At 42.5% G+C, this 27,439-nt stretch overlaps 1 protein-coding gene across 11 annotated transcripts in view; it reads left to right on the top strand.

Moving 5' to 3' along the window:
• The window catches only part of PDE1C (phosphodiesterase 1C), a 653,560-nt gene that overhangs the window by 379,875 nt on the left and 246,246 nt on the right, over positions 1-27,439 (top strand). The window lies entirely within an intron of this gene.

Here is a 27,439-nt window from a genome sequence, read left to right as displayed (position 1 = left end):
ATAATAACACAAAGAATAGCCACGTGTATGGATTAGGGATATGTAAGTGGAGGGTGGAACTTTCTCCAGGGTAGGGGAGAGAAGTTGACTGAATCTCCACTGGGCAGAAATTATTTATAGACAAGAATTTTTGTGTTGTTATCAGTTCTGTGTAATTTACAGAGTGGTAAGTAGCCCAGGGCTATATGGAGTGCACTTCCTGTGGCAAAAGAGAGAGGAAGGCAGAGCATTGTTTACCCTTAAAGATTTGTGTGGTTGTAGTGTACACCATGATCCTCCTTCCTTTGGGCAAAGCAAATCTCATGGCCAAGTGCAACTTCAGTGGGTTGGCTGAGCATTGTCTTCCCATGCTGGAAGGGTAGGGTCTGTATTAGCATCTACCAAGTGTGCTTTAGTGTTATAAATTTGTAACCAGGTTTGTTATCAGTTCCTAATTGCAATGTAGGGAAGTCGCTGCTCACACGAAGGCCACACGACCTGCTCTAGGCAGAGGTGGGAAAGCCAGGTTTCAGGGCGAGGTCGGGAAGTCCTGCTCGATGCTGTTTCTTAGATTCCTCAGCTTAAACCATTCAGTATGGGAAAGTGTCACATTTGGGGGTTTTGTTGAATCTCATCAATGGATACCTAGAGGCATACTGATCTTTTCAGTTTTGTATGAAAAGATTTGCACAGATCTGATTTAAAAAAAATAAAGCAAATCCAAGGAACTTATATTCAGGGATATATTTACATAGTCAAATATAGATGATTCCCACCTTAGAATGGTTTTGACTTGGCTGTTCAACTTCATGATACTACAAAAACAATTTGCATTCAGTGGAAACTGTGTTTCCAGTTTTGTACGTTGGCTTTCCCCCAAGGTAGTGATGGGCGCCTTTCTGCTGAGCACTGGTAGTGAGCATAGATCCCCGATAGCCCTGCAGTCATGAGGGGAAACCACCAGAGAGTCTGCAGTGTCCTGGGGGGCTGAGCTAGGATGTTCAGTGGCTTAGGTGTGTATGAGTGTGAAGTGCATTTTCTTCCTCCTTTGTTTTAAAATTTTTTTTTTTTTTTTTTTTTAGTGGAAAGTAAAAGTAGCAAAGTTTATTAGGGAAGGGACATCTGTAAGAACGGATGGGCACCTCTCCAGACAGGACCTGGGAGAGAGTGCAGTCACTTGGACTGGGGGCAGGGAGGAGGAAGGAGTGAGGCTACATGGTTGAGTGGAGAGATTACACCTGGCCAGACCAGGTGGGTGGCTCAGCAGAGAGGCAGAGGGCTGAGCGTGCAGTCTGGTTAGGCCCCACCTCTGCTCCTCTTGGAACAAAGGGCTTTTTTTTTTTTTTTTTACAAAAAAAAAGATTATTTATTTTTATTCCAAAGGCAAAGTAACAATGAGGAGAGTTAGAGGGAAAAGGAGAAGGAGAGAGTGAGTGAGCCGTCTTCGATATGCTGGTTGATTCCCCAAATGCCTGCGAAGCCAGGGCTGGGCCAGGCTGAAGCCAGAAACCAGGAACTCCATCCTGGTCTCCCACGTGGGTGGCAGGGACACAACTACTTGGGCCATCCTGTGCTGTCTCCTAGGTGCATGGGCAGGAAGCTGGATCGGAAGCTGGATTGGAAGCAGGAAGTAGCCAGGAATGGAGCCAGCACTGTGATATGGGCTGTGGGCATCTCAAGCAGTGGCTAATTCAACTGTAACACAATGCTCACCCCCCAGATGCGTTTTTGACTTATGGAAGTTTCAACTTCTGATGGGCTTATTGGAATATGACCCCAATAGTAAGTTAAGGAACGTATGCATATACATACATAGGTGGGAGAAGCTTTGTTCTTAAGTGAGCGCAGATATGAATGTGGTGTTTTTCTTTGGCCTAAGCATATTTGAAAGTATACATTGTTTTACACAATTTTTCCATATAAGTAAAATGTGAATATATTTTCTCTATAAAAATTAAAATATTACCGAGAAGGTGCAAGTGTCCTGTTTTCTCTGGCAACCCCCATCTCTCCTCAGCCATCCTTATGACAGATTCCTCCTGAGGGGTGGTAGCCATTTGTCCATTTTTGATGTGTGTGTGAGTGAATTTTATATACTATGTATTTTTCAGCAACTTCCTTTTTAACTCAGCCACATCTTGGAGATATTTCTAATGTCAGGTCATAAATAAATGTTCCTTTTCTTACAAGGTTCTTAGTAGAATGGCTAAATCAGAATTAATTAGGCTGTTCTCCTAATGACAGGCAGTTAAGTTGTTTCCAGTCCCTTGCTAGGATAAGTAATGATGCAATGGAGCAAAGTCACGCTTGTGTTTATTAAGGGATGGTCTTTAAAATGCACAAATGTGATGGCTAAATTTTTAGCTCTTTCAGATGTATTGGGGCATGGAATCAATGTCCATTGCTTTGAGAGCCCCTTTAATAACATTTAGTCTAGTTTTTTTTTTTTTTTTTTTTTACAGGCAGAGTTAGACAGTGAGAGAGAGAGACAGAGAGAAAGGTCTTCCTTCCGTTGGTTCACCCCTCAAATGGCCGGTGCGGCCGGTGCGTTGTGCCGATCTGAAGCCAGAAGACAGGTGTTTCCTCCTGGTCTCCCATGCGGGTGCATGGGCCATCCTCCACTGCCTTCCCAGGCCACAGCAGAGAGCTGGACTGGAAGAGGAGCAACCGGGACAGAACTGGCGCCCCGACCGGGACTAGAACCTGGGGTGCCAGTGCCACAGGAGGAGGATTAGCCAAGTGAGCCATGGTGCTGGCCTACTCTAGTTTTTAAACCTAGGTCTCGGGCTGTGTTTGGGTGAAAGTCATTCATGTGAGAACTGCCCTCTGCAACTCCTGATTCCTGAGTTCCATTCTCTGAAAAGCTGGGATTGCGGCCTCTGCTGGGCTCTGTCCCCTCACTTCCTTCTCCTTCCTTACCTCTTTCCTGTTGCAGGCCCAGATGGCTTTGGACCTATTTCTGAATTTATTCTGTTCCTTTAAAATTTGTAGATTATTGTTTAAGCAAAACTGTGCACCTCTTCACTTTGAAACAGCAAGATAAGCTCGAAATTGGAATTCTTTTCTTTTCTAGACAGTAATAGGAAGGTTGATTATGTAACCTGAGTACTGTGAATTGTGTTGTAAAGAACATGGGAGGGGCCAGCGCTGTGGGTGAAGCTGCCTCCTGCAGTGCCAGCGTCCCATAAGGGTGCTGGTTCTAGTCTTGGCTCCTCCTCTTCTGATCCAGCTCTCTGCTATGGAAGGCAGTAGAAGATGGCCCGAGTCCTTGGGGCCCTGCACCTGTGTGGGAGACCTGGAGGAGGCTCTTGGCTCCTGGCTCAGCTCCACCTGTTTTGGCCATTTGGGGAGTGAACCAGAGGATGAAAGACCCTCTCTCTCTCTCTCTCTGCCTCTCTGTAATTCTGCCTTTCAAATAAATAAATCTTAAAAAAAAAAAAAAAAGAGAACCTGGGAGTGCAGTCATGTCTTTGACAATGTAAATTCAAATCTTTTGGGTAAATAGAAGTGAGATTACAGGAACACAGGGTAATTTTGGTTGTAGCTTTTTGAGGAAGCACCGTACAGATACCCATAGTGGATGTAGCAATCTGTGTTCTTCCTCATGTGTAAGGATTCCTTTTTCTTCACATTCTCACAACACTTCTTTTTGATAATAGCTGTTCTGACAGGTAATGTGATGATATCTCATTGTAGTTTTAATTTGCATTGCTCTACTGATTAGCAGCATTGAACATTTTTTCATGCATCTTTTTGCCATTTGTGTGTTTTTAATGTTTTTGTTTGTTTTCTTGCTATTGAGTTGAGAGTTTTTTTATGTATTTTGGATATTAATCCATTATCATATGTATGACTTGTAAATATTTTATCTTGATTGGTAAGGTCTCTGTGTACACTGTTGTTTGCACTTACATGTGGAATATGAAGCAGTCAAACTCCAGAGTAAACAGAGAGGGGCCAGCACTGTAGCACAGCAGGGTGAACCACTGCCTGTGATGCTGGCATCCCATACTGGCTGCTCTGCTTCAGAACCAGCTCCCTGCTAATGCTCCTGGGAAGGCAGTAGAAGACGACTTGAATGCGTAGGCCCCTGCCAACCAAGTGGGAGGCCCAGATGGAGTTCAAGGATTCTGGCTTCTGCCTGGCCCAGCTCCTACCTTTGTGGCCGTTTTGGAAGTAAACCATTGGATGGAAGATCCCTGTCTTTCCCTCTCTCTCTCACTCTGCCTTTCAAATAAATAAATAAGTATTTTAAAAAGTAAGCAGAGGACAGAAGGGGGGTTCCAGAGTCAGGGCTGGGGGGCAAAGGGAGAGATGATGGTCATAAGATAGAAACCTCAGTTAGAGAGGAAGAATATGGTTTTTTTTTTTTGAGACCTAATATGCATATATATGTGGTGGATGTCATTGATGATAGAGTAGTGTGCATTTCAAAATTGCTGAGAGGAAATTTCAAATGTCCTCACCACAAAAAATGTAAATCTTTGAGGTCATGAATAGGTTAATGAATGTGATTTAATTATTCAGCATATTCATAAATCATAATATCACTTTGTACACTATAAATAGGTGCAGTTATAAATTGGTGATATATAATAAAAATGAAAATAAAAAATGAGGTATGAACTAGAAATAGAATAGTAGTAATAATATTAGCAATAAGAAACTGATTGTGAACTGTTTTTTAGGTGACTATCTGATGTTTAGCATAGCTTTTTTTTTTTTAAAGATTTATTGATTGGAAAGTGAATGATAGAAGAAGAGAGAGAGAGAAAGATGGGGTTGGGGAAGAGAGAAACAGGGAGAGGTTGATCTTCTGTCTGCTGCTTTACTCCAGGCCTGGGCCAAGCCAAACTCAGGAGCCAGGAGCCTCCTCCATGTCTCCCATATTTAGGCCATCCTTTACTGCTTTCCCAGGCACATTAGTAGGGAGCTGGGTCAGAAGCCAAGCAATTAGGACTCAAACCAGAACTTAGATATGGGATACCTGCCTTCGTGTGGTGGCTTAACCCTCTGTACCATAACATCAGCCCCTAGCATAGATTAATTTCTTATGGATTTCCTAGTGCTGTTGCAGCTGATTCCAGGGAGCATCTAGTACTAAGAATAATAAATTGCATGAAGAGATTTAATAGGTAAGTTTGAATGAATAAATCAATATTTAGTGGGAAAAGCTTGGGACCTTTCAGATTTGTGTGAGAAGTCTAGATCTGCTGTCCAGCATGGTAAGCAGTAGCCGCATGTGCCTCCCAAGCCTTTGAAATGTGGCCTGCAGGGCCACAGAAGTTTGGATATACTGTGTGAACTAAAATATGCCCTCAATGGTAATTCTTTAAAATGTGGCTTCTGGAGAATCTGGAGTTTCCTCTGTGATGGACAGCTTCCCACTGGACGAAGTAGCCTTGCTGTGTATCAGCAGGGAGGCTGGGGGAGCCAGTGTTGCTTTTGCATCATCCTCTTTTTAAGGACGTCCTTATGTTCTGATCCTCCCTTCAGGGCCTAAAGGTGATTAAGTCTGAATCCCAAGAAGACTCGCCTATGCTTTTTTTCTGATTGGTCTTTGAAGATTTATTGTGGTTTCCATGCAGGACTGACTAAATCAGATTTGTTGCTGCTCTGAAAACATCAGGTATTTGAGATGATAATCACTGCATTAGCCTAACAGATAAACAATTTTAAAAGTTTTTCTGTAATAATTTGTAATGCATTCTCTAGTGGTGGGGCTTATCACAACAGATTATCAGAGTCTGCTAATAATTTATTCCTTTAGCCTTTTTATTATTTTTGATCAGCCTTTGCAAGGGAAATTGAAGCAGACACGTTTCATTTATGGACTCTCTGGAGTCTTACATTTTGCTCTGTTGGTCAACCAACATTCCTTTAACATCTATTTAAACTCATATAAGCATACATACACATGTAATGCATGATTAATTTTGCATATAAAATTTTTTAAAGATTTATTTATTTGAAAGGCAGAGTTACAGAAAGGCAAAGGCAGAGAGAGAGAGAGAGAGGTCTTCCATCCGCTGGTTCACTCCCCAGATGGCGGCAATGGCCGGAGCTGTGCTGATCTGAAGCTAGGAGCCAGGAGCTTCTTCTAGGTCTCCCACATGGGTGTAGGGGCCCAAGGACTTGGGCCACCCTCTGTTGCTTTCCTAGGCTACAGCAGAGAGCTGGATCAGAAGTGAAGCAGCCAGGACTTGGACCAGCGTCCGTATGGGATGTCAGCACTGCAAGTGGAGGATTTACCCAACGCCAGAGCGCCGGCCCCTGTAAATATGTTTTGAGGTTGACTTTAGCCCATCTGTAAAGATCAGTGTTTCTTGTTTTATTTCTTTTCTTCTTCTTCATATTTGTTAAATTCTTTACTTAGTGGAGGGTTAAGTTTATGATTATAAAATAAATTGAAAGTATGTCATTTTACAAACCAATCCCCATGGACAGAGTAAGTCCTACAGCATAAACTATTCAGGGCAAGTCAAAAATTCTTATGTGTAGTTTCAAGGATAATACCTCATAGAGAATATTAAGCTAGTTACAAAAACTTCTCAATGATATGGATTCCATTGTGCAAGTTATAACTTTTTGTAAAGATTTTGGATATGCATATTAATATTAGCTTTTTAAAATGGCATTATTAGTGTGGTATTTATTGTCATAAATGTAACTCTTTTCAAGAAAAAAAAGAAAGTATGTCATTTTAAAAAATAAAGAATAAGAAAGGGGCCAGTGCTGCAGCTCACTAGGCTAATCCTCCGCCACCGGTGCCACTACTCCAGGTTCTAGTCCCGGTTGAGGTGCCGGTTCTGTCCCGGTTGCTCCTCTTCCAGTCCAGCTCTCTGTGGCCTGGGAGTGCAGTGGAGGATGGCCTAAGTGCGTGGGTCCTGCACCCGCATGGGAGACCAGGAGGAAACACCTGGCTCCTGGCTCTGGATCAGCGCATGCGCCAGCCACAGCAGCCATTTTGGGGGTAAACCAATGGAAGGAAGACCTTTCTCTCTGTCTCTCTATCTTTCTCTTTCACTGTCTAACTCTGCCTGTCCAAAAAAAAAAAAAAAAAAAAAAAAAAAAGAATAAGAAAGGAAGGAAAGGAAGGGTGTGGAATGTTGGAGGGAGGGTGGGTGGTGGGGTGGGAAGTATCACTGTGCTCCTAAATCTGTGTGCATGAAATTTGTTCAGCTTATATAAGTAAAAAATATATTAAAAATGGTTTTGGGGGTGAGCAGTTCTGAGTTCACTGCAGAAGTGAGAGGCATCTTCCGAAGGCTCGCATACCCTCTGTTATCATCCGTGCACACCCCACCCCCCAAGTAGCTCGTGCTGCAATGGTGCATTTTGCAATAGTCTCTGAGCCTGCATTGATACATCATCATCCCAAGTACACAGCTTAAGTTAGGGTTCAGTTGTGCGTTTTGGGGTGTGGACAAGTGTATAATGAGAAGGACTAATTACTGTCAAATTGTACAGAGCAGTGTCATTGCCTGAAACATCCTCTGTCCTCTGCCTGTTCACCCGCCCTCTCCCTAAGCCCCAGCAACGATCAGTCCTCTGTCTCTGTATAGTGTTGACTTTTCCGGAATGGCTTATTGTTGAAATCACACAGGATGTAGGCTTTTCAGACTGGCTTTCTTCACCCAGTAATATATATCTAAGGTGGTTCTTTGTCTTTTCATGGCCTGATGGTGTGTTTCTGGTTGGCACTGGGTAGTATTCTACTACCTGGATGCACTGCAGTATAACCATTCAGCTACTGAAGGACATCTTGGTTGCTTCCAAGTTTTGGCAAGTATAGGTAAAGGTGCTATAAATTTTCATGTGCAGGTTTTTGTGTGACTGTGAGTTTTCAATTTATTGGAGAAAAGACACCAAAGAGTGTGGTTGGTATAGCAGTGTGTTTAATTCTGGAGGAATCTGCCACACTGGCTGTCCCAGGTTGCATTTCCGCCAGCAACGAGTGAGAGTTCCTGGTGCTCTATGTCCTCATTAGCATTTGGTGTTGTCAGGGTTGTGGATTTTTGCCACTGAAACAGGTGTGCGTGGTGAAGGTTGTTTGGCAGGAAGGCCAGATCAGTGGTTCAGTTGGAGTTCCCTTAGCCCAGCAGACAGCTGTCCTTGAAGGACTGAGCTGTGTACTGGACTCTGAGATGGACAGTATCCTCTTGTGTGGTGGCTGTGACAGAGGCTAAGACGGCAGACCGGAGGATGCGTCCCCAGCATAGGCTGCTGCCGGCTCTGCCCTGTACAGGAGCATGCCTGTAGGTCAGGCTGTGGTGCAGGCAAACCAAATAGTGAGGTGGCTGAGTTTAAACAGGAAAAAATTCAACTTGGACTCTAGTTACCTGGGGAGGCAGCCTTTATTCCATTTGGTGCTTGATTCATTCAGACTGCTGTTTCTGCATTGTACTGGGGAGTGTGTGTGTGTGTGTGTGCGTGCATGTGCACATTTGTGCATGTGTGTGTGAGTGCGTGCGTGGGTGTGTGCATGTGTGTGAGTGTGTGTGTGTGAATGAGTGCATTCGTGTGTGTGTGTATGAGGTGGGCGGGTATCAGCTACCTCAACAGGCAGCTTTGTTTCACTGCTGGAAGCTTATGTAAGCAGCTGTCAGTTGAAGGGGCCTCATCAGCAGAGACGATCTCTGGGAAGGCATTATAAGAAAACAGAAGTTGCCAAACTTGGTTGGCCTGAGAAGGCACAGAGAGGGAAGTTGCCTGATGTTCCCCTTGGGATGAACAAGAAAGCATGCTCCCCTGTGAACAAGCAGTGAGAGAAGACAGTGTCCTATATTGTGGCCCTGGGCTTTACACACAGGTTGGGAACTCTGTTCATAGAGCAGGGGCTGAAGAAGTCATTGCCGGGGCTGGCGCCTTGGCTCACTTGGTTAGTGCTCTGCCTGCGGCACCAGCATCCCATATGGGCGCTGGTTCTGTCCCGGTGCTCCTCTTCCAGTCCAGCTCTCTGCTGTGGCCCAGGAAGGCAGTGGAGGATGGGCCCTGCACCCGCATGGGAGACCAGGAGGAAACACCTGGCTCCCGGCTTCGGATCAGCACAGCACCAGCCGTAGTGGCCATTTGGGGAGTGAACCAACGGAAGGAAGACCTTTCTCTCTGTCTCTCTCTCTCACTGTCTAACTCTGCCTGTCAAAAAAAAAAAAAAAAAAAAAAAAAAGAAGTCATTTCAGGCAAGCCAGCTTGAGCAGCTTGAGTCAGCCAATGAGTCCTCCCACCCTGGGATGAAATCCTCCCCATGGCAGTCCTACCTCCTCGCACTCCCTCATTTCTGATACTGTAGGGATTGGCTCCCTTGGAGTTGCTGTTCTAGAACTGCCCATTCTGCCAGCCTCCTTTGGTCTGTCTTCTCTGGGAAGCCCGTGCCGGCCCTGCTGGGACCAGCTTGCCATGTTGCCCTTTGGTGGTACACAGCGCCTACAGTGCTGTGTTTGAATCATGAATGCACCTGTGCTTTTCATCATGGTCTCCCTGCCCCAGGGATTTCTGCTGGCTGCCCATCCTCTTCACACCCGTCTGAGCTCTGGCTTTGGCTTCAGGCTGTTCCTGAGTCTGACCTTTATCTCTGGTGTACAGATTAGTGCAGAGAAGTAGGTGAATGAGAGTGGGAGAGCGTGTTTGGAAGGAAGGCTATGTCTCCACAAGGATGCTCAGCTGGCAGCCCAGTTTCTACCCTGGCTGCTTTGACCCTGGGGGCTCTGAGGGCTGATTGTGTTCTGGAACAATTGCCTCTTTCGTCAGCCAACTCTGGGAGCATTTCCTGTTTGGCTGGTACCTTGCCCACATGATTGTTTCATTTTATGCTTTCTGGATGGAGTCCCTCACTGGGCTGGGACTTGAAGACAACGCTTCATTTATGTCTATGTTCTGTTTGCTATCTCTCTAGGTCATTACAGTTCACCAAAAGGGGAAAAGTGTTGGGAGATTATCTTCACTGAAGGTTATAGAATTGTGCCTGCCTTGGAAAGGAGAGAGAGAGAGAGAGAGAGAGAGAGAGAGAATAAGAGAGAGAGAGAGAGAGAAAGAATGAGAGAGAGAATGAGAGAGAGAGAGAGAGAAAATGAGAGAGAGAGAGAATGAGAGAGAATGAGAGAGAATGAGAGAGAGAGAGAGAGAGAGAATGAGAATGTTTTGGTGTTCGCTGTTCATAGCTGTTTGGTGATCATTGTTCATGATTCCTGTAAAAGTGCTGCAACCTTCCAGCCAGTGGCTGAAGTGTGAGCGTCTGTGTTTCCAGGAGCGCCGAGCGCTGGGCCTCAGAGGGGCAGTGACTGAACTCAGGCCTACCTCTACTAGCTGTGACTGTGTGAAAAGAGCTGTGCTATGATGTTTGCTCTTGGTTTCCAGTCACTGTGGAAGGCAGAGGGAGTAATCACACTGAGAGGTGAGGCCGTGCAGTGACAGAGGAAAGAGTGAGTGCGTACACTCAGCATGAAGCAGAGCAATGGAGAAGCTTCTCCTTTCTTAAGTATTTTTACTTCCTGGAGGACAGCTAATACTTTTTTTTTTTTTTGTTTATTGTCTTTATTTTTTTTTATCTTTTATTTAATGAATATAAATTTCCAAAGTATGACTCATGGGTTACAATGGCTTCCCCCCCCATACTGTCCCTCCCACCCACAACCCTCCCCTTTCCCACTCCCTCTCCCCTTCCATTCACATCAAGATTCATTTTCGATTCTCTTAATATACAGAAGATCAGCTTAGTATACCTTAAGTAAGGATTTCAACAGTTTGCTCCCACACAGAAACATAAAGTGAAAAATATTAGATGATTTTTTTTTAAATGATGATGAAATCAGATCAGACCTCTTGTCATGTTTAATCCCAGTGAGAGTCAAGTTGGGAATTGATAATTTTTTTTTTTTTTTTTACAGAAGATCAGTTTAGTGTACATTAAGTAAAGATTTCAATCGTTTGCACCCCCATAGAAACACAAAGTGAAATATACTGTTTGAGTACTCGTTATAGCATTAAGCCTCAGTGTACAGCACATTAAGGACAGAGATCCTACATGAGGAGTAAGTGCACAGTGACTCCTGTTGTTGACTTTACAAATTGACACTCCTGTTTATGGCATCAGTAATCTCCCTATGTACCAGTCATGAGTTTCCAAGGCTATGGAAGCCCCTTGAGTTCTCCGACTCTTATCTTGTTTAGACACGGTCATAGTCAAAGTGGAGGTTCTCTCCTCCCTTCAGAGAAAGGCACCTCCCTCTTTGAAGACCTGTTCTTTCCACTGGGATCTCACTCACAGAGATCTTTTTGCCAGAGTGTCTTGGCTTTCCATGCCTGAAATACTCTCATGGGCTTTTCAGCCAGATCCGAGTGCCTTTAGGGCTGATTCTGAGGCCAGAGTGCTGTTTAGGACATCCGCCATTCTATGAGTCTGCTGAGTATCTCACTTCCCATGTTGGATCACTCTCCCCTTTATTTATTCTATTGGTTAGTGTTAGCAGATACTAGACTTGTTTATGTGCTCCCTTTGACTCTTAGTCCTTTCATTATGATCAATTGTGAACTGAAATTGATCACTTGGAATAGTGAGATGGCATTGGCACATGCCACCTTGATGGGATTGAATTGGAATCCCCTGGTATGTTTCCAACTCTACCAATTGGGGCAAGTCAGCCCAAGCATGCCCCAAATTATACATCTCTTTCCTCTCTTATTCCCACTTTTATGTTTAACAGGGATCACATTTCAGTTAATTTTCAACACTTAAGAATAACTGTGTGATAATTACAGAATTAAACCAGTCATATTAAGTAGAACAGACAAAAAAAATACTATGAGGGATAATGTATTAAGTTGTCCATTAGCAGTCAGGCTATGCTGATCAAGTCACCATTTCTCATAGTGTCCATTTCACTTCAGGAGGTTTCCTTTTTGGTGTTCAGTCAGTTGTCACCGATCAGGGAGAACATATGGTATTTGTCCCTTTGGGACTGGCTTACTTCACTCAGCATGATGTGTTCCAGATTCCTCCATTTTGTTGCAAATGACTGGATTTCGTTGTTTCTTACTGCGGTATAGTATTCTAAAGAATACATATCCCATAATTTCTTTATCCAGTCTACCACTGATGGACATTTAGGTTGGTTCCAGGTCTTAGCTATTGTGAATTGTGCTGCAATAAACATTAGGGTGCAGACCGCTTTTTTGTTTATCAATTTAAACTCCTTTGGGTAAATTCCAAGGAGTGGGATGGCTGGGTCGAACGGTAGGGTTATATTCAGGTTTCTGAGGAATCTCCAGACTGATTTCCATAGTGGCTTGACCAGTTTGCATTCCCACCAACAGTGGGTTAGTGTCCCTTTTTCCCCACATCCTCGCCAGCATCTGTTGTTGGTAGATTTCTGTATGTGAGCCATTCTAACCGGGGTGAGGTGAAACCTCATTGTGCTTTTGATTTGCATTTCCCTGATTGCTAGTGACCTTGAACATTTTTTCATGTGCCTGTTGGCCATTTGGATTTCCTCTTTTGAAAAATGTCTATTAGGCCGGCGCCGCGGCTCACTAGGCTAATCCTCCGCCTAGCGGCGCCGGCACACCGGGTTCTAGTCCCGGTCGGGGCGCCGGATTCTGTCCCGGTTGCCCCTCTTCCAGGCCAGCCCTCTGCTGTGGCCAGGGAGTGCAGTGGAGGATGGCCCAGGTGCTTGGGCCCTGCACCCCATGGGAGACCAGGAAAAGCACCTGGCTCCTGGCTCCTGCCATCGGATCAGCGCGGTGCGCCGGCCGCAGCGCGCCAGCCGCGGCGGCCATTGGAGGGTGAACCAACGGCAAAGGAAGACCTTTCTCTCTGTCTCTCTCTCTCACTGTCCACTCTGCCTGTCAAAAAAATAAAATAAAAAAAAAAAAAAAAAAAAAAAAAAAAATAAAAATAAAAAAAAAAAAAAAAAAAAAAAAAAAAAAAAAAAAAAGAAAAATGTCTATTGAAGTCCTTGGCCCATCTCTTAAGTGGGTTGTTGGTTTTGTTTTTGTGGAGTTTCTTGATCTCTTTGTAGATTCTGGTTATTAACCCTTTATCTGTTGCATAGTTTGCAAATATTTTTTCCCATTCTGTCGGTTGTCTCTTCACTCTCCTGACTGTTTCTTTTGCAGTACAGAAACTTCTCAATTTGATGCAATCCCAATAGTTGATTTTGGCTTTGACTGTCTGTGCCTCCCTGGTCTTTTCCAGAAATTCTTTGCCTGTGCCAATATCTTGAAGGGTTTCTCCAATGTTCTCTAATAACTTAATGGTGTCAGGACGTAGATTTAGGTCTTTAATCCACGTTGAGTGGATTTTTGTGTAAGGTGTAAGGTAGGGGTCTTGCTTCATGCTTCTGCACGTGGAAATCCAATTATCCCAGCACCATTTATTGAATAGACTGTCCTTGCTCCAGGAATTAGTTTTAGATCCTTGATCAAATATAAGTTGGCTGTAGATGTTTGGATTGATTTCTGGTGTTTCCATTCTGTTCCATTGGTCTATCCATCTGTTTCTGTACCAGTACCATGCTGTTTTGATTACAACTGCCCTGTAGTATGTCCTGAAGTCTGGTATTGTGATGCCTCCGGCTTTGTTTTTGTTGTACAAGATTGCTTTAGCTATTCGAGGTCTCTTGTGCCTCCATATGAATTTCAGCATCATTTTTTCTAGATCTGCAAAGAATGTCTTTGGTATCTTGATTGGGATTGCATTGAATCTATAAATTGCTTTTGGGAGAATGGACATTTTGATGATGTTGATTCTTCCAATCCATGAGCATGGAAGATTTTTCCATTTTTTGGTATCCTCTTCTATTTCTTTCTTTAAGGTTTTGTAATTTTCATCGTAGAGATCTTTAACGTCCTTGGTTAAGTTTATTCCAAGGTATTTGATTGTTTTTGTAGCTATTGTGAATGGGATTGATCTTAGCAGTTCTTTCTCAGTCATGGCATTGCTTGTGTATACAAAGGCTGTTGATTTTTGTGCATTGATTTTATATCCTGCCACTTTGCCAAACTCCTCTATGAGTTCCAATAGTCTCTTAGTAGAGTTCTTTGGATCCTCTAAGTACAGAATCATATCGTCTGCAAAGAGGGATAGTTTGACTTCTTCCTTCTTGATTTGTATTCCTTTGATTTCTTTTTCTTGTCTGAGGGCTCTGACTAAAACTTCCAGAACTATGTTAAATAGCAGTGGTGAGAGTGGGCATCCCTGCCTGGTGCCAGATTTCAGTGGAAATGCTTCCAACTTTTCCCCATTCAATAGGATGCTGGCTGTGGGTTTTTTATAAATTGCTTTGATTATATTGAGGAATGTTCCTTCTATACCCAATTTGCTTAGAGTTTTCATCATGAAAGGGTGTTGAATTTTATCAAATGCTTTCTCTGCATCAATTGAGATAACCATATGGTTTTTCTTCTGCAGTCTGTTAATGTGGTGAATCACATTGATTGATTTGCGAATGTTGAACCATCCCTGCATACCAGGGATGAATCCCACTTGGTCTGGGTGGATGATTTTCCTGATGTGTTGTTGTATTCTATTGGCCAGAATTTTATTGAGGATTTTTGCATCTATGTTCATCAGGGATATTGGTCTGTAATTTTCTTTCAGTGCTGCATCTTTCTCTGGCTTAGGGATTAAGGTGATGCTGGCTTCATGGAAAGAATTTGGGAGAATTCCCTCTTTTTCGATTCTTCTGAATAGTTTGAGAAGAAATGGGATTAGTTCTTCTTTAAATGTCTGGTAGAATTCAGCAGTGAATCCATCTGGTCCTGGGCTTTTCTTTGTTGGGAGGGCCTTTATTACTGTTTCAATTTCTGTTTCAGTTATGGGTCTATTTAGGTTTTCGATGTCTTTTTGGTTCAATTTTGGTAGATTGCATGTGTCCAGGAATCTATCCATTTCTGATAGGTTTTCCTGTTTGCTGGCATACAGGTCCTTGTAGTAATTTCTGATGATTCTTTTTATTTCTGTGGTGTCTGTTGTTACATTTCCTTTTTCATCTCTGATTTTATTGATTTGGGTCTTTTCTCTTCTTTTGTTAGTTAGTTGGGCCAATGGGGTGTCAATTTTGTTTATTTTTTCAAAAAACCAGCTTCTTGCTTGGCTGATTTTTTGTAATGTTTTTTTGGATTCAATCCTGTTAATTTCTTCTCTGGTTTTAATTATTTCTCTTCTCCTACTAGATTTGGGTTTGGTTTGCTGCAGTTTTTCTAGGTCCTTGAGGTGCGCTGAAAGCTCATTTATTTGGTACCTTTCCAATTTCTTGATATAGGCACCTATTGCTATAAATTTGCCTCTCAATACTGCTTTTGCTGTATCCCATAAGTTTTGATATGTTGTGTTGTTGTCTTCATTTACTTCCAGAAAGTTTTTGATTTCTCTTTTGATTTCTTGAATGACCCAGTGTTCATTCAGGAGCATGTTGTTCAGTCTCCATGTGTTTGCATACTTTCTGGGGTTTCCTGAGTTGCTAATTTCCAGCTTCATCCTGCTGTGGTCTGAGAAGCTGCATGGTATGATTCTAATTCTTTTGAATTTGCTGAGACTTGCTTTATGGCCTAGCATGTGATCAATCCTAGAGAAGGTTCCATGTGCTGCTGAGAAGAATGTGAAGTCTGTAGATGTAGGGTTGAAAGTTCTGTAGATATCTGTTAGATCCATTTGGGCAATAGTGTCAATTAAATCTGCTGTTTCCTTGTTGATCTTCTGTCCGGATGATCTGTCTATTTCTGAGAGTGGAGTATTGAAGTCCCCCAGTACTATTGTATTGGAATCTAAATCTCCCTTTAAGTCCCTTAACATATCTTTTAAATAGACTGGTGCCCTGTAATTAGGTGCATATACATTTATAATAGTTACATCTTCCTGTTGAATTGAACCCTTAATCATTATATAGTGTCCCTCTTTGTCTCTCTTAACAGTTTTTGTATTAAAGTTTATTTTGTCTGATATTAATATGGCTACACCTGCTTTTTTTTGGTTTCTGTTGGCATGGAATATCTTTTTCCAACCTTTCACTTTCAGTCTGCATGCCTCTTTGTTAGAGAGATGTGTTTCTTGTAGGCAACAAATAGTTGGGTTGTGTTCTGTGAGCCAGTCAGCCAAACGGTGTCTTTTAACTGAAGAATTCAGACCATTAATGTTCAATGTGACTATTGATACGTAGTGACTTTGCCCTGCCATTTTCCCGGAAATATTTTCTAGTATATGCTTTGAGCTTCCCATGCTCTTTTACTGGTAGGTGTTCTTCCTTTCCCTTCTTTCATATTGATGGCCGTGTTTCTATGTTTCTGAGTGTAGCACATCTTTAAGTATCTTTTGCAGGGCCGGACGAGTGGCCACAAAGTCTTTCAATTTCTGTTTGCTATGAAAGGTCTTTATTTCACCTTCATTCACAAATGAGAGCTTGGCAGGATATAATATTCTGGGCTGGCAATTTTTCTCTCTTAGCACCTGTGCTATGTCTCGCCATTCCCTCCTAGCTTGTAGGGTTTCTGATGAGAAGTCAGCTGTGAGTCTGATTGGAGATCCTCTGAGAGTAATCTGACGTTTCTCTCTTGCACATTTTAGGATCTTTTCTTTATGTTTCACTGTGGTAAGTTTAATTACCACGTGTCGTGGTGAGGATCTCTTTTGGTCATGTTTATTGGGGGTTCTATGAGCTTCCTGTACTAGGATATCTCTGTCCTTCTCCAAACCTGGAAAGTTCTCTGCTAGTATCTCACTAAAAAGGCCTTCCAATCCTTTCTCTCTCTCCATGCCTTCAGGAACTCCTAGAACTCGAATGTTGGGTTTTTTAATAGTATCCTGTAGATTCCCAACAATATTTTTTAGGTTTCTAATTTCCTCTTCTTTTCTTTGGTTTGACTGTATGTTTTCCTGTGCTCTATCTTCTAAGTCCGATATTCTCTCTTCTGCTTCACCCATTCTGTTTTTAAGGCTTTCTAATGTGTTTGTCATTTGATCTATTGAGCTCTTCATTTCATTTTGATTTCTCTTCACTATTACACTTTCCTGTTCTACTAGTTTCTGAGTTTCATTTTGACTCTTCCTTAAAATTTCATTTTCACGAGAGAGATTTTCAATCTTGTCCATTAAGGATTTCTGTAGTTCAAGGATTTGCTTTTGAAAACTTCTAAATGTTCTTATCATAAATTTTTTGAAATCCGCATCTTGCATTTCTTCTATCTCATCATCTTCATACTCTTGGCTTGGGGTGTTTTGCTTATTTGGAGGCATCATAGTGTCATCGTTGATCTTGCTCCCTCTATTTCTGTGTTTGTTACTCGGCATAGTTAATTCTTCTTGCGTCACTGTGCGTTTTTTTTTTTTTTTTTATACTGTGTCCGTGTTAAGTGGACTGCCTGCTGTTGGAGGAGCCTTGGAGGCTTGAGATGGGTGCGGCCTGAGAGCTCTGCCTGGTTCTTCCTCCCCTTCCAGCGCCGATGTGTGGACTCGGAGCCCTGAGCGTCCCAAGTCTCCCCGCTGTTGTCTGTGTGGCATGCACTCCCCTTGGACCACTGGCGCGCTGACCCTGGGGCTTCTGCGGCTCGGTCCCGCGACTTGGCTTCCGCGCGGTGGGCGACCTTGTTCTCCCAGTAGGTCCTCCGATTCACGGCTGCTGCATCCAGAAGGGTTTCCTCTGCAATTTTTTTTTGGTTCTATTTTCTGCGGCTACCGTAACTCCCCTTTTATTAAACTAAATTTTCCCGGACTATCGGTGCGCGCCCTCACTATTCCGCCATCTTGGCTCCGCCCCAGCTAATACTTCTTGAGTCTCAGGTTTTTAATAGATGCGCTCTCTACGAACATACACACATACACACATACATATATATAAATACATATATGAAATATGGATATTTCTTTAATTTGCACAACTGCCGTGTGAAGTTGGTTTTGGTATCCCCAGTGTTGAGAGCTTGAGATGCTTTGGTCGGTTGTTCCCGCAGTCGGGCATTAATCAGCTTTAGATTTACTGGGCGTAGTTGTACACCCTTCCCCCCTCTCCCTTCCTTCCTTCTTGCTTCCAAAAGTGTGTATTTTGGTCCTTATTCTGCACTCAGTTCTGTATTGAGTTCCTGTTCAACTCAGATTTCATGATATATCTCGATATGAACTGATACACATTTTAAAGTTTTTATTGAAAATATTGATGGCTTCATGGAGTTGTAAAGAAACATCCAGGGAAGTTCTGTGTTGCCAGCCTGCAGCTCCCTGGAACAAGCGCCTTGCGTGACTGTGGTGCAATGCAAAGCCAAGGAAGTAACGTTGGAGCAGTCCATAGAGCTTATTTTAATTTCCTCAGTTCATGCACTCAGTCGTGTGTGTGTGTGTGTGTGTGTGGTTCTGTGCTTCCTTGTCATATGTGGACACCCACCCCCACAATCAAGAGACGCTATTGTGCCATCACCGTTGAACTCCTTCATGGTATTTATTTATAGCCATACCCATCCCCTCTCTTCCATCCCTAATCTCTGCTAACTACTCTTTTGTTCAACCCTGTAGTTTGTTATTTCATGGATAGTACATACATGGAATCATGGAGAATATATTCTTTTTAGGACTTTTTTTCCCAACTTAGCATACTTTCTTCATGGTTCACCCAGACTGGGGTGCATTTCAATTCTTTCTTCCTTTTTATTGCTGAGCAGTGCTCCCATGGTATGGAGGTACCATAGTTTGTTTAGCCATTCACATATTGAAGGATGTCTGGGTGGTTTCCAGTTTGGAGGTATTGCAAATAAGGCTGTTCTGAACATTCATGTGAAACTTCCTATGTGAAAAAGAGCTCTTCCGGGGTATGTCCTGAAATTCATTTGCATTTAAGTATGAAAACAGCAGCATCACATTGCAGAGCAAGTCTGTCAGATATGGAACAAAAACCCAAGCAGATGTAATGGTGGTGGTTGGCGTTGTTTCTCAGCAAATATAGTCTGTAATACACATTGTAGGTCATAAGAGGTATCAGCCATTGCAAACCCTGTGTCGAAGCTTTCACTAATCCATCTGGCTTTTATACTGACTTTGTTTGATCCGTCTTATCCCAGGGTTAACATTTCTGTCGGGACCAGTTATGTGGCAGTTTGTCCTATTTCTTAGTTCTTTAACAGAAATAACTCAACCACAAAAGCCAGCAGGAGAGTACTTTCTTGTCAAATGGGCTGGCCAGTCTTTGCTGTGTGTGTGCATTTAATGGTAGGGGGCAAGGAAGTGAGAGGGAGGGCAGTAGCAAAGCCTGTATTTGTTTTCTTTCAAATGTCAAAAAAAAAAAATCAGAAATGGAAAGAAAAAGAAGAATTACAGTGTGTTGTTGTGTTGATGATGGGAAAGTAGCAAATTATTCTGTGTTGACTTCCCATATCCCTGGCATGAAATGAATTACGTGCAGACACTGTGCAAATAATAAAAATTCTAATAAATTTTGAAATTCCTGTAGATTTAACTTGATGTGAGACGATTTTGCTATGAGGTCCTTCGTGAAGAGGGAGGTATGATTTGCAATTGACGTTGGTGGGTAGATGATAGAAACATAGTCATATTATTTTATTTTGAGATGCTAGGCCTAAGCTAATTCTTTTGTCCATTCATTCAGTCAAATGATGTCCTTTAATAATCACTAGTAATTGTGCTGATAAGCTTGGATACTAAAGGAGGTGCATTCATACTCTGTTCTCCCCTTACACCACTTTATCTCATGGTTTCTCACATTCATGACTTGTCCTTGGAATGACAGTTGTCTCTTAGAATCCACCACTTGTCTGAAATCTACCTTTTCCTCAAGCCCCACCTTGAATACTACTTCCTGTATTGACTTGCTCCTGCTGTTTTCTAGCTCAAATTTATATAAGTTTCCTTTGATACTCCCCAGTGGTAGAAGCTGTGGCCATTTAATATTTTATGCTTTGTGCTATGGTTATTTGTGTACATTTTGCATGTTTGCTACTCTGTTGTTAATTTCTTGCGTGTGGATTTATGGGGAATTTTTTGGTTATTTTTTAGTATTCATTTGTTCCCTCCCTCGTTTCCATCTTCCTTCCCTCTTGCTCTTTTTTCTGCCTTTTCTTTCCTTTCTGCTGTTGATTTTTCCACTCTTCGAGATATTTATTAGCTGTATACTGACTACCTACTATGTGTCAGACACTATACTAGTGACTTTGAGTAGAAAGAATTAAAAAAACACATACACAACAGGGCCTGAGGCGACTTGATTGTTTAAGTTACCCATGAGGAGTTAAAAACCAAATCTTCCTGATTGTTGGGTCGAGAGACCGAGGAATCCTAATAGAGAGTGTTGAATAGTCCACTTTAGAAGCTCTAGCAGATGGTAAAGCACTTTTTGCCTGAGAGAGAGGCATATAATGTGCTTGTGTGGGACCATTCTGCCCCAGGCCCAGGCTCCTGTGAACCTAAAGAAAGTGATCATGCTGCATACATTGTTGACAGGCATTGACTGGGTGTCAGCTGATGATATCAACTGACAATGGCAGGGTGAAAGGTGGCTGGATTTCAAATTATGCTTTGAAATAACTTTTATTGGTCCACAAAGTGCTTTAGCCAAGGCATACAGCTCTGAAACAAAAAAGTGTATAAATGTTAAAAAGGCAAGTCACATACCTGGGTGATACCTACGTTTTCTGTCTCATCCAGGAGAAGGCTGTCCTGCTGCTCCTTGGCCTTCCTCTCTTCTCCCAAACAGCCATTGTGGAAAGAACGTACTCAGAGCTGGGCACTTCCACCCGGTGGCATCTGTTTAGAGAGAAGGCAGCCAAGTGGGGATTTGTAGGGAAAAAGTCTCCCAAACTCTCAGAAGTTCGGCGCCCTGGGTTTTAAGGAAAAAGTAAAGAGTCTGAAGGAGTTCATAATCCACAGAACAGACCATGCAGGAATCCTTTTTTCTAAGGACAGGTGAGGGCGGCAGTGGTAACGATGAGTGTTGGCTGCCAGGAGAGTCCCGAGCCATCCCGGGAGTGGGCAGCCTCTTGTGACCCCATCTTGGAGATCAAGTCACAGCAAGGGCCCCGGAGGAAGAGGATCACAGTACGAGTGAGAAAAGGAGACAGAGGCATGAATTGAGCAGTTCTTCCTGAAATTTCCTTCTTTGCCTCTGCAGGTGCTAACTTTGTGCAGTCTCTGTCCTGTGTCTGTTCACTTACGCAGCAGAACATCTGGCCACTGGGAACACGGCTGTCCCCCTGTACTGCAGGTTGCAAGATTTTTCACAGGCTAAGGGTCTAGCAATTACTGCAAGAACATGGCTTTGACTTTTGTGTTTCTGGCAGCCATGATGAAAACAAACCCAGTATGTTTTGTGCGTCATCAGGAAGATTTTGATTTGCCCCCTCAGAGTAACATTGAGATTTGTGTGAAATTTGTCTGAAACAGACTGAGCTCTTTTGGGCCTTGTTTGCAAGTGGTTTATTGTTGTACAAACTGCTGGGATTTGAGGCTCTAGTGTGCTTTTCAGAAAAGGATAATTGCTATTTTACACGAAATGTTTTTATTCCAGAAAACAAGTATCTGTTTTTATCCTCTCTTGATTTCAGAGTGTCTCCAGATTTTTGTGCTTTTACCTATGGGACTTGGTTGAAGGCCCGAATTTTTATTATTACTATTTTTAATTTTATTTGAGAGAGATGGTTGGCTAGATAGATGATGGATGGATGGATGGATGGATAGATCGTTCACTCCCAATTGCTGGTTTACTCCTCAGACGTCCACAGTGTTTGGAGGTTGGGCCAGACTGATGCCAGGAGCCAGGAACTCAATCCAGATTTCCCAATAGAATCAGGAGCTGGAGTACCCATATAGGCACGCCAATATGGGATGCAGACATCTTAACTGCTAGTCGAAGTACCTGATCCTAAATGCCCAATTTCGACAAAAGGACCTATTAATGTTTGATATTTTGTGTCACTTGATAGGATTTCTATTTTAGAAAAATGAATTCATAATTTATAAGATTAAATTGCCTCCCTTTATTTGTCTACAGGAAAAAGAAAAAAAGGAAGAAAAAAATACAAATACAAATGTAAAGAATTTCTGCATGTCTGTTTTGGTAGTTTTTCAGGTAGCATTAAGAGGTTCAGAAATTGTAAGCACATTGATAGATACACTCCTGGGAGCTGTTGGTCACCTATTGACCAGGACAACTATTCTCGTTATCAGAGTTTGCTTCTAGAATATCAGTCTATTACAAAATGATTAGAAGCTGATATTTGTATTGCATTTTTGCAATGTGACCTGGACAAGAATTTTATTTTTATTCCTTATTTTTTAAAATGGAAGCCTTACCAAAACACTCTCCAACTCCAAACCCTTCAGTTATTCCCCATTCTACTGGGATAGAAGGATTTCTTGGCTTCCATTCTGTGTTACAGCCATTCTGAAAGACCTACATTCCCCAAACATTCCCAGCCATGTTTCGTTTCTGTGCATTTTATTTCTCGCTATCTTTTAATGCTTGTATCCTAGAAGCACTCTCTATGGAGTCTGCACTTACTTACTGTGTAGTTGGGTGTTCCTGTCTTGGGCCAGGAGCTCCCAACGTGAATTTCATGGAGCCTCTGGCCACGTGGTCCTGATGTTGCTTGCATTCTTTCTTTCTTTTTTTTTTTTTTTTGGCAGTTTCTTATTTTTATTTTTTTTCAACTTTTATTTAATAAATATAAATTTCCAAAGTACAACTTTTGAATTATAGAGGCTTTTCCCCCCATAACCTCCCTCCCACCCACAACCATCCCATCTCCCACTCCCTCTCCTATCCCATTCTTCATCATGATTCATTTTCAATTATCTTTATATACAGAAGATCAACTTAGTATATACTACATAAAGATTTCAACAGACTGCACCCACAAAGACACATACAGTATAGAGTACTGTTTGAGTAGCAGTTTTACTGTTAACTTGCATAGTACAACACATTAAGGACAGAGATCCTACATGGGGAGCAGGTGCACAGTGACTCCCGTTGTTGATTTAACAATTAACACTCTTATTTATGACGTCAGTAATCACCCGAGGCTCTTGTCATGAGCTGCCAAGGCTATGGAAGCCGTTTGAGTTTACCAACTCCAATCTTATTTAGACAAGGCCCTAGTCAAAGTGGAAGTTCTTGCCTCCCTTCAGAGGAAGGTACTGCCTTCTTTGATGGCCTATTCTTTCCGATAGGATCTCACTCACAGAGATCTTTCATTTAGGTAATTTTTTGCCACAGTGTCTTGGCTTTTCATGCCTGCAAAAACTCTCATGGGCTTTTTAGCCAGATCCAAATGCTTTAAAGGGCTGATTCTGAGGCCAGAGTGCTATTTAGGGCGTTTGCCTTTCTATGAGTCTGCTGTGTATCCTGCTTCCCATGTTGGATCGCTCTCTCTTTTTTAATTCTATCAATTATTATTTGCAGACATTGGTCTTATTTATGTAATCCTTTTGACACTTAATCCCATCTTTTTGTTCAATTATGAACTTAAACTGATCACTTTAACAAGTAAGATGGCATTGGTACATGCCACCTTGATAGGATTGAATTGGAATCCCCTGGCGCATTTCTAGCTCTACCATTAGGGGTAAGTCCGAGTGTTGCATTCTTCGTGTTCCCTGCTCAACTAGGCTTTTTGGAGGTGAGGGATTTGTTGGCTTCTTTAGACACCAGCACCCATGGTGACTCCTGGCACATGGACTTCTCTCAGTATTCTGGGAATAAATGCTCACTGGAGGTGCACATGGGGCGAAGATATCTGGGGACTGGAACAGGAAGATCAAGTTTTTGAGTGCTGATCCTGGGCTGTTAAGCTGACCACCGAGGAGGGAAGGGAGACCCCTCGAGAGGGCAGGGCCCTGGGGTTGGGACTTATATGGTCTGGGTTTCCTGGTTCCCTGGATTCTGCTGCTGGCCTTCTTCCTTCTCTTCCCTGGCACCTTGGTGACTTCCAGAGCTTCGTATCATTCCTTCAGGCTCTTGATTCCCCAACTGATACCCCTTGGCGAGCTTCATCCTGGACTTTTGGGTGTTAATATCCAACGTGACATCAGAAAAGTCTCAGAGACACCTGAATTGAATAAATCCACTTGGAATATGTTTACTGTATTTCATTCCGGACATGCTGCTCTCGTGTGTTTCTTGGTTCAGTGAAAGGCTTGATCATCCGTCCTGTTGTCAAAGTCACAAATCTGAGGCCGAGGTCCCCCTCTCTGCCCTTGTTTCTCTGCCTCATATGTAGTCAGTCACAGAGTTCTGTCTGTGCGAATTGTGAAACCTCCCTCAGCCTTGCGGCCTTTCTCCAACTACATCAGCAGTGGCACAGTTTAGGTGGGCCTTCCTTTTCTGGTAGCCTCCACATTAGTACACCTGCCTCTTGTTGGAGTCCCTTCAGAACATGTGTTTCACTGAAGGCTGGACAATCTTTCTGAAGCACCAGTGTTATTGTGTCCTTTTTCTGTTTACTGGTCCTGCATTGTTCTGAGCTAATACGATACACCTGGCCTACTGAAGAACTCGGCTTGCCTCTCTCCATCGCACTCCGTGTCTGCATGCTAAGTGCTTTAATTTATCCAACAACACATGCACCTCCGGCCCATTGTGCATGTCCCTTCCCACCCAGAACATGTTCAATTCCTCCCTTCTGCAGCATGCTTGCTGGTTGACATTAATTCATCTTCAGCCGCTCAATTTCTACATCACGGCCTCTACAATCCTTCTTCTTTGCCATCTTGCCACAGGCCTTAGTCACTATGAAATTGTACAAATGAATTGTAAGATATATTTTTTGATCCAGTGTGACTTGTGGCACTCCTCTAAATCAACTCATCAACTTGAAGAGGGCGTGGTCACCTTTGTAGCCTGCTGCCTAGTTAACAGGTACTGAACAGAGAGCCAAGGAGTAAATCGTGGAGGAGGGGGTGTGAAAATAGAAGTGAAGTTTGGGTCCTCAGTAGTACACTAGGAGATCCCTTCAGTCTGTGTTCTGTGTGCACTATGGGCTCCTGGCTCTTCAAAAGGCGTTCTTTGGAAATCAAGCCCACAGTTGTCAAGGGATTAGAAGCATTTCTTTAAATATCGCTCTTGAGTTCTAATTAGATATCGTAAAGTACACCCATTGTAAATGTGTAACTTAGTGGTTTCATAAATTCAGAATTATGTAACTATTACCAAAATTTAAGGTTAGGACCTTTTTATCACTCAGAATAGAAACCTTGTACCCACTAGCACTCAATGGCGTTCTCCCCACCTACTCTCCCTCAACATTCAACATTCAACAGCCACTGATCTGTGTGTGTTTCTAGAGATTTGCCTTTTCTGTACATTTCCTATACATGGAATCATACGTTATATTTTAAAAAATGTTTGTGTTGACATTTTTCACTTAATATGATTTCAGGATTTATTCTCGTTGTAGCATGTATCAGTATTTTACTCCTTTTATTGCCAAATACTATTTAAGTGTATGGATATACCAGTTTCTCTTTGTTTATCAACTGGTTGACATTTGGGTTATTTTCATGTTTTGTAAATTATGAATAATGCTGCTCTGAGCATTTTTGTGAAAGTTTTTATATGGACATATGTTTATGTTTTCATTTCTTTTGAGTAATATCCGTAGGTGTGGAATTACTAGGTCATGTGATAAGTCTGTATTTAACATTTTGAGGAACTGCTAAATAATTTTCCAAGGAAGCCTTGCCATTTTACATTTCCATTGACAATGTGGGAGGGTTCTATTTTTTCCCTATTTTGCCAACTCTTTTATTTATTTAAGAGGTAGAGTTACAGACAGAAAGAGGGAGAGACAGAAAGCTCCTCCATTCACTGGCTCACTTCCCAAATGGCCATATTGGCCAGAGCTGAGTCAATCTAAATCCAGGAGCTAGGAGCCAGGCGCCTCCTCTGGGTCTCCCATGCTGGTGCAGGCGCCTGAGTACTTGGATCATCTTCCACTACTTTCCCAGGCCATAAGCAGAGAGTTGGATTGGAAGAGAAGCAGCTGGGACTAGAACCAGTGCCCAAATGGGATGCCAGCACTGCAAGTGGAGGCTTAGCCTACTACGTCACAGCACCAGCCCCATTGCCAACTCTTGTTATTTGCTTTTTGAATTGTTATCCTGGTAGATGTGAAGTTGTTATCTCATTGTGTGTTTTTAAAAATTATGCTTGATATCTCTTTTCTCGCTTTATTTTCTTTCAAAAAATTTATTTACCTGAAAGGGGGGGGGAGAGATAGAGATAGAGATAGAGATAGAGATAGAGATAGAGATAGAGATAGAGATAGAGATGAGTTAGAGTTAGAGTTAGAGTTAGACTTACACTTACACTTACACTTACACTTAGAGTTAGATACAGACAGAAAAGAATCTCCTCAAATGCTTGCAACAACCAGGATTCAGCTAAAGCCAGGAGTTCAGAACTTTGTCCCAGTCTCCCGTGTGAGTGGTAGGAACCCAAGTACTTAACCCATCATCTGCTCCCTCCTAAGGTGCACGTTAGCAAGATGCTGGAATTGGAAACAGATCCCAGACTGGGACCCAGGCACTCTGATAAAGGATGCAGAAGTCCTAAGTGGCATCTTAACCATTGCACCAAACACCAGTCGTCTTTGTGGTTTTGATCTGCATTTCCTTATGGATAACATTGAATATCTTTTCCTGAGCTTATTGGTCCTTTGTATATTTTCTTTGTAGAAGTGTCTATTCAAGCCTCCCCCCCGCCAATTTTGTAATTTGAGTTGTCTTTTTTTTAACGAAGAGTTTTAAAAATGTATGCTAATGAGGGCCAGTGTTATGGCATAACAGGATAAGCTACTGTCTGCAGCACTGGCATCCCATTTTGGTGTTGGTTTGAGTGTCAGCTGCTCCACTTCCAGTCCAGCTCCCTGCTAATGTTTCTGGGAAAGCAGTGGAGTACTGTCCAAGTACTTGTGCCCCTGCACCCTCCTGGGAGACCTGGAAGGAACTCCTGGCTCCTGGCTTTAGGATAGCCGAGCCCTGGCTGTTGTGGCCATTTGGGGAGTGAACCAGTGGATGGAAGACCTCTCTCTCTCTCTGTCTCTGTAACTCTGACTTTCAAATACATAAATCTTTTTTCAAAAAATTAATTAAAAAAGAAAAAAGTATGCTAAGTACTAATCTCTTTTCAAATATATGTCTTGTGAATATTTTCTCTCATTTTTATATTCATCATGGTATCCTCTGAAGAACAATATATAGGCTTATTTATCAAGGTTTCTTTTGTCATTTATACCTGTCATATCTAAGAAATCGTTAACTAATCCAAGGACACAAGAGATATAATCACATTTTTTTCTTCTAAGGGTTTTACAGTTTTAACTCTTTTTTTTTTTTTTTAACAGGCAGAGTGGACAGTAAGAGAGAGAGACAGAGAGAAAGGTCTTCCTTTGCCATTGGTTCACCCTCCAATGGCTGCCGCGGCCGGCGCACCGCACTGATCTGATGGCAGGAGCCAGGTACTTATCCTGG

Source organism: Oryctolagus cuniculus, chromosome 16 (assembly GCF_051225735.1).
Source record: "Oryctolagus cuniculus isolate XC-2025 breed Fujian yellow rabbit chromosome 16, ASM5122573v1, whole genome shotgun sequence".
NCBI lineage: Eukaryota > Metazoa > Chordata > Mammalia > Lagomorpha > Leporidae > Oryctolagus > Oryctolagus cuniculus.
Note: the sequence above shows the minus strand (reverse complement) of the source record. Positions and strands in the feature narration are given on the sequence as shown.